General features: G+C 41.4%; 1 protein-coding gene across 4 annotated transcripts in view; it reads right to left on the bottom strand.

Moving 5' to 3' along the window:
* The window catches only part of PCGF5 (polycomb group ring finger 5), a 139976-nt gene that overhangs the window by 79803 nt on the left and 45626 nt on the right, over window positions 1–14547 (bottom strand). For 3 of the 4 annotated variants that reach the window (XM_027839828.1, XM_027839835.1, XM_027839829.1), the window contains exon 3: window positions 13929–14099. The exons of the other annotated variant lie outside the window; for it this stretch is intronic. The gene's annotated coding sequence lies outside the window, so the exon portion shown is untranslated. The remainder of the gene's footprint in view (window positions 1–13928; window positions 14100–14547) is intronic. 4 annotated transcript variants of the gene reach the window in all.

Raw genomic sequence — 14547 nt, 5'->3', positions numbered from 1 at the left:
TACCTGCTCCCTCCTCCCCTTCATGGCCAAACTTCTTGAAAAGAGTAGCCTACACTCACTGCCTCCCCTTAGCCTACCAACATGCATGGATCTCTATCATCTCCCCCTTCCCCCAATCCCTCAAAACTCTTCCCTTCACCCCCTTACTTCTAAAAGTGATCATTCTCTTTCCTCCTTTTCACTGCCATAAATCTAGAAAGACTGGTCTACACACACAGCCTCCACTTCTTTGCCACCTGCTCACTGCTCAAAACCTTAAAAATCTGGTTTCTCTCTACCACTCAGTTTCCCCCCACACCCCCACAAGTTATGAATGACCATTGTCACAAATCTAACAGCTTCTTTTTCTGCAATCATCCTCCTTGATTTCTCTGTGAGTCCCTACTGCCTTATTTTCAATGACACAATAAACATTCTTAGATAGTTCAAAGAATCATGAAACCTGAAATCATCCAGTCCAACTGCCTTACTTTATGGATGAAGAAACTGTGGCCTAGAGAAGTTAGGAGCACAGCTCGAGGTCATACAAGCAGTAAGTAGCAAATCTGGGATTTGAAGTCCAAATCCAGCACACATTCCATTGCATCAGGTGCAAGGACTGTTACTGTTAGAATTGTGTCAGTGGTACTAAAACTTCCAATGAGCTGGGGTGGGCAAGAAAAACTGAGGGAGATAGGGGTGAGAAGGATTGTTTGTTTGAAACTATACTGTGGGAAAGAGAAGATTAAAAAAAAGAGATAGAGGAGCAGCTAGGTGGCACAATGGATAGAGCACCAGCCCTGAAGTCAGAAGGATCTGAGTTCAAATCCGGCCTTGGACACTTGACACTAGCTGTGTGACCCCGGACAAGTCACTTAACCCCAATTGCCTAAATAAAAAAAAAAGGCATAGAAACTGTGCTTGAGATAAATGGGATGAAGATAGCTAACAAATAAGCCAATGAGTTGTGCAATTTTTTTTCTTTTCCTGCTGTCCTCTTTGGATAGGAAATGACAGAATAAAAGTGGCTAACAAAGTTGACAGCCAAGTTAAGTAAAGAGATAAGTAAAAAAAATCTAGTTGCTATTTTATTGATGAATTCAAGTCATCTGGCCCTGATAAAGGACATTCTTCTCCTAACTTTCAATACCTCCTTCCAGTCTCCTTTGCTGGTTCTTCATCTTATTTCTACCCCTTCAGCATGGAAGTCTTTAAAAGTTCTGTACAAGTCTCCTCTCTGGCTACACTTTCTTTTGGTGGCCTCATCCATGGTATCACCTTTTACTTCTATGCAAACGTCTTGCAGATTTTATTTCCATCCCCAATTCCACCAGTTCCACATCTCTGATAGCTGTGTGGATATCTGCACTTAATGGTCCAACAGCATTTCAAACAACTTTTTATCTTGCCCCTAAACCTGCTCCTCCCATTTCTCCACTTCTGTCGATGACACCCACAAACTTCATGGTCACCCAGACTTATAGCACTGGGGTCCTCTTAATTTCTCCCTCTCCAATCAGTTACCAAACCTGTCCATTCCACTTTTCTCATATTTCCTTCCTCTTGACTTCAATTCCCCCTCAACTCTAACTATCTTTGTTCAGGCCCCCTTCTTTCTCATCTAAACCATTACAATTGGCTCCTAACCACTAGTCTTCCTGCCTCCAGTCTACTGCCTAAGTAACCTTCCTATCTCGCTCTCCTACTCAAAAATCTTCACTGGCTACTCAACAAAGAACAAACCTTGGCCTTTCAGTCACTTCATATTCTTTTTTCCAGTCTATCTTCCAATCTTATTTATCACTGCTTCCCATCACATACTCTTGAGATGTCACAGCTAACCTGGGCTAACCTCTCCGTTCCCAGTTCTCATTCGGCCCTCTGCTATCTCCATGCTTAGCTTGCTAGAGTCTGAAATGGCCTTACTGGCCTCTTCTTTCTCGCCACGCCTTCAGCAGTATCTATGGAAGACCTTCCCTTGTCCTTTCTTTCAAACACTATGTCCTCCATCACCTCCTCTAGGAAACCTTCCCAGTCCATTTCCCTTCCTTTTCTTCTTCAATTATATCACAGAACTTCAGCAGTTCAATGCTTGGTGCTCACTAGACTCAGTTACTTGTTTACAAGGCTTCCTCCACATGGAATTGCAAATGCCTTGAGAGCAAAGTCTTTGGCACTTGTATCTTTCTCTTCTTTCAGTCTAACACAGCCTTGGCATACAGTAAATGCTGATTAAACGCTTGTTGAGTGAATTAAGTGCCCACTGTGTACTGAGCCCTATGGCAAGCACTGAGGGAATGAGTGACAGTGGTGACTGGAAGAAAGCACACAAATAAAACAAGAAACACTTTTCCTGCTTACACTGTCTATGCTTACAACACAGAGACTGACAAAAATTAGTTATAAAGCAGCATGCAATCATATATAACTTAGAATAGGAGTTCCTTATGTTGAAAGGCAGCATGTACGGAATAGAGAGCTACTCCTAAAGCGAAGACGACCTGAGTTCAAGTGCTGGAGTCTCTGATACGGACTAGCTATCTGGCCAGGGGAAATCATTTAACCATAACTGGCTAAGACGGAAAGTTAAAAGATGAGTTAGTTGCTACTAAGTATTAGAAGAGGGAGTTCCATACAGATTCACATTTTACAGGTTCAGATTTTTTAAAAAATCCTAATATTAAGCAAATTCAATATATAAAAATTAGTACTTCATAAATAAGTTTAGAGCGGGGAAAGGACCTTATACATAATCAATAATGCTCTTATTTTGTTGAGTAAAGCAAATACACAACTTTGCCTGCTGCTTACATACACACTCATGTCTCCCCTCCACCCCTCAAAAAACCCTCTCTTGATCCATTCCACCCCACTAGAAATCGCCTCTATCTCTCCTCTCTTTCATGGCTAAACTCACTGAGAAAGTCATCTACAAGAAGGGCCTCCGCTTTCTCTCCTCCTCCTGTTTTAACAATGCAGTCTGACTTCAACTTCATCCTTCAATGGAAACTGCTCTCTCCAAAGTGGAGGAAGGCTGAATAAGCATTTATACAGTGTCCATGTGCCAGGCACTGTGTTGCGCATTTTTTATAAATATTATCTCATTTGAGCCTCACAACAACCCTGTGAAATAGGTTCTATTATTATCCCCGTTTTACAGTTGAGGAAACTCAGGCAAACAGGGTAAGTGATTTGTCCAGGTTAAGCAGCATCTGAAGCCTGATTTGAACTCAGGTCTTCCTGACTCCAGACCCAGTGCTCTATCCATTGTGCCACCAGCTGATTCTAAAAAGTTACCAAAGATTCCTTACTTGCTAACTCTAATGGCCTTTTCCCAATTCTTATCCTTCTAGACCTCTCTGCAGCCTTTGAAACTGTTGGTCGTCCTCTTCTCTTTGATCTTCTTTTCTATCTTGGTTTTTTGTGTCGATGGACCCCCAGTCTAGCATATCCTGCTACCTACTGGACATCTCAAACTAGATGTCCCACGGACTCCTTAAATTCAACACATCCAAAGCTTTTCCCTCCAAACATTCTCCTCTTGCTAACCTTCCTATTTCTGTGGAGGGCACGCCCATCCTCAGTCACCCAACCTTACCACCTCTGTGTCATCCCCATCATCATACTTTCTCGCCTCTATTCAATATGGCATCAAGTCCTATGAATTCCACTTTGGTAGCATCTCTCCTATACACCCCCTTCTCTCCTCTAATACTACCCCCACCCTGGTGCTGGTACACACTGCCCATCCCCTTGCACGTGGTCTGTTGTAATCACCTGCTGACTGGTCTCCCTGCTTCCTCCATTCATTTCCACAGCTATCCTCCCCCACGCCTGGAATACTCTCCCTCTTCACCTCTTCCTAATTTCCCTTGCTTCCTTCAAGTCTCAGCTACATCCTCACCTTCTGCAAACCTTCCCTCTGAAACTGTCTCTAATTTATATGGTATATATCTTGTTGGTATATAGCATGCCTGTAATAAATAACTGTTGTTGATATTGTTCAATCGTTTCATTGTGTCAGACTCTTCATAACCTGATTTAAGGTTTTCTTGGCAAAGATAACAGAGTGGTTTGTCATTTCCTTCTCCAGCTCATTTTACAGATGAAGAAACTGTGGTAAACAGGGTGAAGTGATTGGTGTCTGAGGCCAGATTTGAATTCAGGCCTTCTTGACTCCAGGCTTGGTACTCTATCCACGACACCCCCAGCTGCCCAATAAATAATAACTACCTAATGAATAATCACTGATTGGTAAATGAGGAAATTTTGAAATAATGATTTCCATTGTGGTATTAAAGAATACTTCCCAAGGAATGTGAGTTTTGAAGATAGGAACTGGTGAAGGAAGGGCAGGAGGGAACTTGCTGGTTTAAGAAATTCTATGCAAAAAGGCAGGAACCAGTAAGCCACGTGCAAGAATCAGCAGGGAGAGCTGCATGGAAGGAGCTGTGTCCACGACACATAGCAGCAAGTAATGAAGCTGACAAAGCAGGGGGCAGAGGGGCTAAAATTGGCAAAGGGTTTTGTAGGCCAGCAGTGGGGCAACCCAGTATGGGCACTGAAGGAAGGAATGGCGTGATTAGAGAAACACAGTTCTAGAGGTTGGCTATAGCCCAGCTTAGACGGTGCAAGGCCTAGGGATGCTGCTAATAGATTCTCGGAAGCAAGCAAGAGCACAGTGGAGAAACGATAGAAATGAACTTGGAGCATAAGAAGCAGGGCTGTTCTGAGGGCGTGCCTGTGGTCCTGGGGAAACTACATGTAGTGCCCCACTCTTAACAGTTTATGCAGATAAAATCAGGTTTTTGAGGCATGGTAGATAGGATCAGGCTCCTGTTTGCTTCCAATATGTAATAACCATATATATATATATATCACCACAGACAAGCCATTTGTAACTCCTCAATGCCCCAAAACAACTTGCTGAGACAAAGTTACAAACAAGGGGCAGATCTGTATTGCTGGTAGCATTTGGGGGAAAATTTCCTCACCCAATGAAATCCCTTATCAACAACACATACAAAAGAAAAAAAAAAAAAGCCTCAGCTAGATTTGGACTTCAGTTAGGGCCCAGTTACCCAATCCCAGTTCTGGTCAGGTACTCATTCTTTTTCTTTATATGCCTAATGAACATATTCTAGGAAGTGAATTACTAAAGAAAAATCTTTTACTGGAATGCCCCCAAAATGAGATAAAGCCAGCTTCCTCAGTGAATAATGTCCAAGATGACATTTTCAAAGTTTGATTATTCTTTGCATTACATTTAATAATTAAGCAATATGATTTATTTCATTGTTATTATCTCCTATATATTTGAAGTACCTAAGAATGACATTCAACATCAATTATCTTAGATAAAAAACTTAGCTGGCTCTCTACAATTTAGTCTTCCTCCCTAGATAATCAGATTGAAAAGCAAATGTTAAATTTCAACACAGGTTATCATTACTTTTTAAATTCCTTTATTAATTTTAAGACAAGGGTAAGTCCATGTGACCTCAGACCTGGAAATTGTGCCTGACTTTCTAATATCTAAATATAAGCTTCTCCCTTTTGTAAAGTCAATTAAACAAACATTTATTGAGTAACTACTGTTTGCAGAGCATAGGGCCAAGCACTAGAGGAGATACAAAGTTTAAAAAGTAAGGGGATAAGACAGAAAATAACTGATGCACAATAATATATTTTAGATGCATTAGAGAGGCATCAAACAATTCAGTGATACTCCACGATGGTACAGCTAAAGCAATTCAGAGGAAGTATTTGTGAAGCCTTAACAGAGGAGGTAGTATTTGAACTGGGCTGTAATGAGCAGGAATTCAACCAGAAGAAACAGTGAGGGAGCACATTCTAGGTGTGGACAACATCATAAGCAAAAACATAGAAGTGGGAAAGTGCAGGGTTTGTACTATGTATTATTTATTTATAAAGATGAAGTAACCCAGAATTCTGTGGTTCTGCTAAGTATTTATCAAGTACGTATCATAATATATGTTGTTGTTTAGTCATTTTTCAGCAGTGTCCTACTTCATAGGACCCTATTTGGAGTTTTCTTGGCAAAGATACTGGAGTGGTTTGCCATATCCTTCTCCAGCCCATTTTACAGATGAGGAAAATGAGGCAAAGAGAATTAGATGATTTGCCCAGAGTCATACAGCTAGTAAGTGCCTGAGGCTGGATTTGAACACAGGAAGAGGAGTCTTCCTGACTCCAGGCCAAACACTCTGTCCACCCTATCCACTATGCCACCTAGCTGCCCCATTAAATATGTGGTATGGACTGAAATAAGTGAAGAAATGGTGAAAGACCAGGGTAAGCAAGGGTTTTTGAATCACTGTCCATACTCCAAGAGACGACATGATTTTTTTCATAGATTTTCTTATAAAAAGATAAGAAATCAATCAATCAACTTGCCTTTAATAAGCGACTATTAGCTAATCAATGAGGATACAAATACAAAAGGGTAAATAGCCCCTATCTTCAAGGAGCTTATCTTGTAAAGAAGCATTTATTTGATTATTGCCTTATGATCCTTAATAACACAAAAGAAAGAGAAGGCAGACCTACTCGACTCTCATTTTGCTTAATTTCTGCCAAAGAAGATGATCAAAAAACAACAGGGAATTAAAACCCAAGTTAAATGAAGCATTAATAAGAGGGCACCTAGCCCTCTCAGTGAATTCAAGATACCAGACCCAGGCGACCGAACCTAGAGTTCTGAAAGAACTGGACAGGGGCTGACTACTGAACCTTTCGCAAAACTGTAGGGAAGAGAAGAGAAGAGAAGTAGCAAGCCTGGAGAGAAGCAATTCTATACACATTTTCCAAAACAGGGAAGAGAGCGGAGACTACAAACCAAATCCACTGAACTTCATTTTGACTCCTGATGTGACAGTCAAATGAGACAAGGTATACCAAGTGCTCTGCCAACCTTAAAGCACTATATAAAGCTCTCCTCCCTCCTCCTCTACCTACTATCACCACCACCACCACCTCTACCAAAGTTCTAGAATGTGCTACTAAAAGGACGTTTATTCAACATATTAAAAAGGAAATGGTGATCAAAAGGAGCCAGCTTAGGATCCTCAAAAACTGGTAAGGATAGATTGACCTCATTTTTTGGGGAACAGGGTTACTGAAATAGTACATAAGTGAAATGTACATTAGATAGAGTAAACCTGGATTTTAGCTAAGCATTTGAAAGCAGATTTCTTACCCTTGTAAATAAAATGTGGGTTTGATGATACAGTGAGATGTATTCAGAACCAGTTTAATGACTAGATCCAAAGGGTGGTGATTAATAAGACAAAGTCAACTTTCAGGCAAGCCTCTAGTACAGTGCCCTAGGCAACTATCTCTCTTTGACCCTGGGTTGCTCAACACTTTTGTCCATGACTTATATGAAGGCATACATATCAAATTTTTAGATGTCCCAAATCTGGGAAGGAAAGTTAATATGATGAATTACAGAGTGAGAACCAAAGAAGATCTCAATAAGATTGAATGATGGGATGACTATAATAAGTTTCAATTTAAAAAGAGTAAATGTAAAATCCTGCCTTTGGACTTAAGGACTTAACTAGAATATCACATTATTTCTCATTACATGCTCTACATTTTAGTCAAACTGATCTACTTGCCGTAGATACATGACATTCCATATACCACCCCTGTGTCTTAACAGACGATATCTACTGTGCCTGGAATGTTCTTCCTCTCCTCACCTCTGATTACTGGATTCCTTAGATCCCTTGCACCTCAACTTGCACTGCTCTTAATTTACTTTGAGTATATATTGTTTTCCCTGGTAAAACACCAGCTTCTTGAGTTTAGGTTGTGCTTCACTTTCTATTTTTATCCCGAAACCTAAAACAGTACTAAAGACAATTCTGGTGCTTAATGATTCTTGTTGTTCCTCGACATTCCATATCCCAATTCCATACGTTTTCACTGGCTGTCCCTCATGCTTGGAATGCTTTCCCTTCTCATCTCTGCCTCCTGGCTTCCCTGGATTCCTTCAAGTCTCAGCTAAAACCTCACCTCCCATAAGACCTCTTTGGAGGCCCCTTTAATTCCTTCTCTCTTAGCCTATCCTCCATTGTACTGCCTAAATCTCGGGTGTACACAGTTGTACTTTGACTTCCTTGAGTCAGGGATGTTTTTGTCTTTCTTCATCTCCCCAGTTCTTAGCACAATACTTGACATTCATAAATGCTTGTCTCAAACTGAATTAACTACAAAAAACAGTATGGGTAAAGCCTACTGGATATTTTCAAATGAGTGCTGGAACTTAAACTCACTCCTTCCAAAGCGGAGCTCATTACATTTTCCCCAAATCTTTCCTGCGTCTTAACTTCCCTATTTCTGTTGAGGGCACTTCCACCCTTGCCATCACCCTGGCTCACAAGCATTGCGTGATCGGTGAGTCTTCACTCTCCTTTAGAACGCCATATCTAACTATTTGCCATGTTCTGTCAATTCTATGTCCACAATGCTTCTCGCACCCATCCCCTTTTTTTCTCCGACTACATCTTGGTTTAGGCCCAGAGGTGAGGAACCTTTTAGGGATTTGGTCTGGATTCAGTCAAAAGGCCACACCTGAGGACCGAGAGGGCCACATGTGGCCTCCAGGGCGAAGGTTCCCTACCCTTGGTTTAGGCCCTCATTGCCTCTAGCCTGGACTCCTGCCAACAGCCCCTTAACCTGTTTCCCTGCTGTAAATCACCTTCTCCAATTCTACGTTCCACAAAGCTGACAAACTGCTATTCCTAAGCACAGACCTGCCTTTGTACCTACCACTCCCCTTCTCAAATGCCTCCCACCTATCTCTAGGATTAAACACAGTTCCTACACATTCAAAATCCCTCAGTTTGGATTCAGCCTACCTTTCTCATTTCGTTATCTCCTTTACACACTCCATGTTCCAGCCAAACTGACTGTACATGACAGTTCATTTCCTCCCTCCGTGCTATTTGAACATGCAGTCCCTCCAGCCCTCAAAAAAATACTGCCTTCCTCAAAGACACAATTCAGCTATTCAATCCCTGTCCAGATGCCCGCGTGCTAGTGTTCTTCCCACTCTCATCTCCCATCTGTCAAAAATTTGATTGAACTTACTTTTGACATATTTTTAAATTTACTTAATTTTGTTCATGTTATTTGCCCCTAATAGGGCATAAGCTTCGTGTAGGCAGGGCCTTGTGTTTCCATGTTTGTATCCCAAGTACCTCGCACAAGGTCTGGCATGTAGTAAATGCTTATAGGTTGAATGAATGAAGCATGATGGGCCAACAATTCCTGTGAAAAAGATGTCTGTTGTTTGTTTCTAAACAGACTACACAAACTCAGTGACTCAACAGTGCAGCTGATAGCTGAACAACTGCTGCTATCATCCAAGGTGGGGAGAACAGTGTCCAGAGCAAGGAAGGTGACAGAGTCACTGCCCTCTGTGCCAGTCCCAAAGAAACTGGAGGATGACATTCCCTTTTGGGCACCACACTTTGGGACAGGCATTGACAAGCTGCCAGAGGACCAGGATGATGAGACTGGAGAGCATGCTCTATCTACAAAGACCAAAGGGAGATGCTTCATCTACGGAACAGAAGGCTCAGGAGGTGAAAATGGTAGCTGGCTCCAAGGACTTGAAGGGTTGTCATTTGCAAGATGTACTGTTTGTTCTACACAGAAGCAGGAGCAAAGGGAAAAACTGCAAAGAGATTTAGTTTTACAGAAAGAAAAACTTCCTATCAATGAGAGCTGCCAAAGTAGAATGGCCTACCTTAGGGGTTAAAAGAGGCCCTCCCTCCCGGTAGGTCTTCAAGCAAAGGCTGGATAACAGCTTCTCAGAGACGATCTAAAGTAGATTCCCTTTCAGGTTTGGTTTGCACTATGATTGCTTTGAGGTCCTTTACACTCTAAAATGTCATGATTCTGTGATTTTATTCACGAGAAAACAATTAAGGCACATTAAACAAATATTGAACACTACTATGTGTTTCTTATTACCCTATTGGAATTAGTGTTTTGATTTCTTCCTCAAAGTAATTAAATGATGCTATTCAATGAAGTCATTTGAAATGTATATTTTAAAACAAATATAACTAAATGCTGAAATGGACAGTAAAGACTTGAGGTTCTATTGGAGAGGGCACAGGAAAGGTAATGAGATTAACTTGGTGAGACCTAGAACTAAGAACCTGAAGGATATTTAAGACAGTCACAAAAGGTAGAAATTAGGTGAGGACCACTAAAGATGAATATTACAAAGATATGAAACGTCTCAACAAAAATAGTAAGAGGATGCAAACTATTTAAGATTGTAACAAATTACCTTCAAATACATTAGGCAAAAGAGGCAGACCATGTTAAGTTTTGCTTTCTTGGCAGATGGGAACGAAAAGCTCACTAACAATAGTGAAAAATATAGGCTTTTCCAACTCCCTCTCTACTTTTGATAATGATGAGATATATTCAGTTCACTAAAGCAAATATTAATGTGTTAGAAAAACAGATAAAATTTTTTTAACCAAAGGATAAAACATAAAGATATAGTTAATCAGTCCAATAAACAGTGCATTCACATTAAAGAAGTCTTATAACAGAGAGTAGGGACTAGACCTTGATTCTGGCCTTTATTTTCAGAGGCCAGGGCAAATCCTTCCCCTGGGAGGAGGGTGTAGAAGGAAGAAGAGCCAAAAGGCCTACGTCCCCATCCTAGCCTTACCATTAATTAGCTAGATGCCCTAGGCAAGTCACTTAATTTCTACAGAAAAGCTGATTAAGTCTTCAACAACTTTGCCAACCAGAGCTATTAGTTCTATTGTATCACTCAGATAGAATTTATTTAAATTATATTTTGGAATTAGGTTGTTAGATACTAAATCCTCATGTGAGGGAACACATTTGGATAACTGTCAAAGAACTAAGAAGAAGATTATTCATAAGACTGTTTTGACAATCTGATTGTAATCTCCCTAAGGAACAGAGGGAAACAGTTGTCAAACAAGTGGCCCAGCACAGACAGACAGACACAACACACACAAAGGCACACACACACAGAGCTTTGACTGAGCATTTGCCAAAACATTGTTAACAGTAAAGGCAATTAGTGAAAAAAGGCCCAATGGAGACTTTCCTGGGGACCTTCTGCTGGAGAGCAAAAGTCCTCCAATCTCTCAGGAGCACTATTCTTCATGTTTAAATCTTACTATGTCAATTTCAACTAGTTATGTAAGCTGACAGTGTGACTTGGCTGCCAAATACCCAATCTATTAGACCAAATTAATAGAAACATAGGATCTAAATCAAGGGAGATCGCAGTCTCCCTTCATTCTAAGCTGCTCAGACCATATTTGGAGTACCAGTACAATACTCCAGAAGTCTTTTTTTTTTTTTTTAAAGACAAGGATAGACGAGCTGCCCTTACAGGCTCCCTCCAACTTTAAATCTTTGGTAAGGGGTCTTGGAAACTTTTATATAGAGGATGGTTGAAATAAATGAAGATGTTTAACCTAGACAGGAAAATATTGGGGGTTGAGGTGGTGAATGGAGTGCTGGGGAGGGTTAATAGCTACTTTAAAATAGTTGAAGGCCTATCATATGGAAAAGATATTACACTTTTATTGTAGTGCTCAAGAGGGCAATAATAGAACTATAACAGATGTTGGCTCAATGTAAGGAAGAATTTTTAGATAATTAGAACTGTCCAGGAATAGAACGGTCTGCTTTGTGAGGTAGTAAGATCTTTTGTCACTAGATGTGCCTGCACATCTAGGTGGTCACATGACCACCTGGTAGGGATGGTGTAGAGGAGTCTTCCTACATCAAATCAGTCAGTCAACAAACATTTATTAAGCACATCCTATATGCCAAACATTGTGCTTAGTGCTTGGGATACAAAAAAAAGCAAGACAGTCCCTGCCCTTGAGGAGCTCACAATCTGAAGGTGGGAGACAATACATAAAAAGAAGCTAGAAAGGGGAGTGGGACCCAAGGGGCATGATGAAGTCCAGTTCAGTCAGGGGAAATGAAGAGATAGCCTGGATGCCTTCCTCAGGTGAAGAATCTGAGAGGAACTCTCCACTGTCTCCAATGAGAGAGAGGAATGGGCCTCAGAGCCAGGGATCCTGAGGCGGGGGGAGATGGCATCTATCAGCTGTCCTCTAAGGTGCCTTCAATTCAAATATTCTGCAATCCCAAAGCTCTGATCTTTTTCTCTGCCCCTTTAAATGAGGGAGAGATATCCATGTGCCGCTCCACAGGATGGTAGCAGCAGAGAGAGGAGGATGGACCCAATGGCGACAGGAAAGTGGGAGCAAACATGGGGTGAGTAGCTATGAGGCAAGGCAACTAGGAAGTACGTGGCAAATGCAGAGAGCACCTTTAATTCTGTAGCTTCAACGCAAGAGGGGAAATTCAGTGACAGATGGACAGATTCAGTGGTCAGTCAGGACATGTTTATGTTGTTGCAGGCCTTTCATTAACAATTATGTTTACTTTTGTTAAGCATTCTAATAAGCTCATTTTGACAAAATACAATTTCAAAACAGCTTCTTGATAGAAAAAAGTCGGAGACTCCACTATAAAGATTCTCTAAATATTCAGTGTCATTCATTCAATAAATACTCAAAATGCTATCTGTTACGCCTTTGTAGAGGTCATCTGGGTTCAAATCCCACCCCTGACATTTACTAGCTATGTAAACTTAAGCTATTCATTAAAGTCCCTGAGCCTCAGTTTCCTTATCTGTACCAGTAGTGTAACACCTGTAATAACATCTCCCAGGGTTGCTGTGAGGATCAGATGAGCTAGCTACAGACCCTTTTCTTACCCTGTAACATCCAAGTCTGGAGGTGGCGTTAATTCCATTCCTCACATACCATGCTTGGAGGAACTGACCTACAGGCCAAGGAAAGGGTCTGCAGTCCTAGAATGGATGGAAACCTGCCTTCTAAAGCTAGCTCTGCTACTGGCCAGGGGCAGAAGTGGGGGCAGGTGCTTCTCGGAGCCAAATTTCACAGGAATTTATAGAATGTTAGGAACTAGAATTTAAAGATCAGTGAGCTCAACTTTCTCATCTTTCAGACAAGATGAGAGCAAGCAAACCAAAGTTAACAGAGCAAAGCAAGTTTAAGTGACTTGCCCAAAGTTCCACAGCTAGTTGGCAAAAGACCTTAGTCCTGGACAGAGGTACTGACGTACTCCAGTGTACTATAAAAAAGAGGGAGCTAAGGGGGCAGCTAGGTGGCACAGTGGATAGACTACCGGCCTTGGGAGTCAGGAGTCAAATCCAGTCTCTGACACATAATACTTCCTAGCTGTGTGACTGTGGGCAAGTCACTCAACCCCAATTGCCTCACTTAAAAAAAAAAAAAAGGAGGGAGCTAGATTAAGTTACTTTTAAAGTCCCTCATAGATCTAAAATTAAATGATTCATAAAGTTAAGACCCCCACCCCTCCAAATCCCACTATTTTGTGTGGTGGGAGACAGGAATGGTGGCAGGTGGCACTAGCTAACCATCAATCCTACTACGACTCTGTAGGCCAATTTGATTTTCACCATCTTGATTCCCAGGCAGAGAGGAAGAGATTGTGGCTTAATCACCAACACGCAAAGCCAATGGTAATTCAATGGAGGTAACAGAACCATTGCCAAGTCTTTTCCATGGAGAATAGATTATTGACTGTCCTTTTTCTCATGCTAGGATAGAGAGACAAAGACTCACAGCACAGGGAAAAAAAATGATGAACAAAAATGTTTTCTCTTGACTGCCACAAAGCAGGTTTGGCCTCCCACCTGTCTTCATTTTCTGTCCCAAAGACACACAAATAGCTCTCCTGTAACATTTGGGCAGGGGAATTTTCCCGTCCCACCTGGGAATTAGTGATGGTGATCCTAAGAGAACAGAGAGGGTTTCAAGTTGTACTCTATCTGCTTAAATACTTACAGAGAATGCTGCAGTTGCCCTGACAACTGGAGATCATGGTGGAGGTCTGTCTATATGTCAAATCCAGCCTCACCATGGCCAGCTTCAGCAATCTGGATCCTGGTGTGAGAAGGGTCCACGGAAGACAGGGTGGTGAGAGATCACCATCCCATCTCCTTTGAAAGACAGCCGCTGCAACAAGAGAGGGCATATTTTGAAATGAAGGACACGGCAGCTGCTGCAGCTGGATGTGGCCTGATATCCCAAGAAGGAGGAAAGAAACTGAACACGGACATGTTACAGGGGCAACAGGTTCTGATTGGTTTGTTACAGACTGTCAGGTTTTGGAGGACTGACTACTTAGTTAAGCTTCTGAAAGTCTGCAGAGCTAGTACAGGGTAAAAATGAGTCTTGCAGTACTTCCTAGGACATGCCTGGATCAAATTTAGTTTGTTGCCTAATGCTGATAAATCGTATACCAAGGAGTAGGTTTCAGCACTGAAAATGACCAGTTCACATAAAGTTAAATCATATATTTAATTTTTAAAAATTTTCTTATTTGTCCCCATAGTAAGGATAAAAAAAGGGGGGAGAAAAATTTAAAACTCAAAAGCTTATGGAAGTGATTGTTGATAAATCA

The sequence above is a fragment of the Vombatus ursinus genome, unplaced genomic scaffold (assembly GCF_900497805.2).
Source record: "Vombatus ursinus unplaced genomic scaffold, bare-nosed wombat genome assembly UNPS02014833.1, whole genome shotgun sequence".
Classification (NCBI taxonomy): Eukaryota; Metazoa; Chordata; class Mammalia; order Diprotodontia; family Vombatidae; genus Vombatus; species Vombatus ursinus.
The sequence above is the reverse complement of the archived record's forward strand: the minus strand, read 5'-3'. Positions and strand labels throughout refer to the sequence as shown.